Source organism: Mus musculus, chromosome 12, assembly GCF_000001635.26.
Source record: "Mus musculus strain C57BL/6J chromosome 12, GRCm38.p6 C57BL/6J".
NCBI classification, from domain to species: domain Eukaryota; kingdom Metazoa; phylum Chordata; class Mammalia; order Rodentia; family Muridae; genus Mus; species Mus musculus.
In genome coordinates, this window is record NC_000078.6 from 39,199,323 (window position 1) to 39,201,240 (window position 1,918).

A 1,918-nucleotide genomic window follows, 5' to 3' on the forward strand; every position below is an offset into this window, starting at 1 on the left:
AAAACAATTAATTATGTAGATTGTGACTAGATTACTCAACAGTTAGAACTTAATTTTTTTTTAAAGGACCAAGGTTCAATCCAGTACATTCATATGGGGGATCATTTTTATCTCTAATTCCAGTTCCATGGAATACAACACCCTCTTCTGGCCTCTGTGTTGTCCAGGTACTGAAATGGAACACAGACATATAGGCAAGCAAAATACCCATATGCATAAAATAAAATAAACAACAGTTAGAAAACTAGTCAGAATGCAATGAAAAAAAAACTAAAAGACTTTAATTAATTTAAAACCACATCATATATTCATGAACCATGTAATTATCTTAAACTTCCAGTCTATTTCTACAGCCAAATTCTCTTATGCTTAGAAAGAAAATCTGATCGCCTGAGTTTGTCTTCTCCCCCTGTTGGATGATACAATTATATAATGAGAGAAGAGGTCAGAAGGTCTGTTGAACTGTCTTTCAGGGAGTTCTCCTGAGGCAGCATTGGGAGGAAGAAATGGATCTGGCAGGAGAAAGTTACCGAAAGTTTCTTTACACAGAAGTTCATAACAGCTCAAGTTGGCTCATAAAAAGAGTCATAGAAATGATGGTGTGGAGAATGAGATCTGGAAGACAGACAGCATGTTGCAACTCATGTGACTGGACACCACATTGAGTGGAAGAGCCCACAAACTTGCATGATCTCATTTTCTCAAAAAAAAGTAAGTTATGCTTCAATTGTACATCACACAAGAGAAAAAGGAGAAGTATTAGGTAAGTGTTACTCAATCCTGATCTTCAGGAAAGCAATCTCACCCACCTCCACAAAAACAAAACAAAACAAAACAAAACAAAACAAAACAAAACAAAACAAAAAACACAGAAAAGACTTATCTCCATGGCACCAACAACAAAAAACATGGATATAATACAAAGGGGAAATTGTTAACTGTGTATCTGACTGACTTAGTGCAAGATAAAATACACATAGGTCGATATAAGAACATCTAATCATATAAAAGTGCATTGTACTCCAGTAGCCCTTATCTTTGGTGGGTATCTAGGAAAGAAAAGATTGTAGGGAGGGAGGGTGTAGGTGAGGTAGTGGGGAATAGGGAGATATCTGGAGAGACAGAGAGAGACAGAGAGACAGGAAAGAGAGAGAGAGAGAGAGAGAGAGAGAGAGAGAGAGAGAGAGAGAGAGAGAAATCTTCACCTGATTTGAAACCATAATGGAATTGCACAATGAAGCAGTCTCTTCAATATGTTAGTTAGTTGTAACTGCAAGACCCTACTCAGTGCTCCCAAGTAGAAGGCTAATGATGAAGATGAATCAATCCCAGTATCAGTCACAATAAAACAAATGAATTGTAGGCCAGTGATGATGCTCAGCAGTAGTGTTTACTAAGAAGGCCTATATTCCTGGGTCCTCGTGTTCAAATATTCCCCATAGTAAAAGAGAAGAGAGAAGGAGGAGGAGGAAAAGGAGAAAGCTATCCAAGCATGCAGGCTTGATTACTTACCAGTGATCTCAGCAGAAGAGGCTGAGGAGGAGAATCCCATCAGAGCAAATCTGCTTGACCACTGAGCACCAGACCAGAGTGAGACCCTGTACTAATGACAATGACAAAAGGTACATAACCAAACAAACATGCCAGTGAAAAAGTTAGCGGAGTGTATCAAGGTCTAATGTGATTCTACTCACAGCCAATCATCCACTACATGGTTTCACAGTCTTTTGTTTGTAAAGGCACAAGAAAAGTAACTGTAACTTCAGCCTCTTTTGTCTACAGCCTAGTTTCCAAATAAAAACTCAGAGGATTATTATCATCATTATTGTTAATTTACTTATTGCCTTTACATCCCACTCACTGCCCACCTCCCAGTCACCTCCTCCCACAATTCTCCCCCTCACCCCATCCCCTTCTT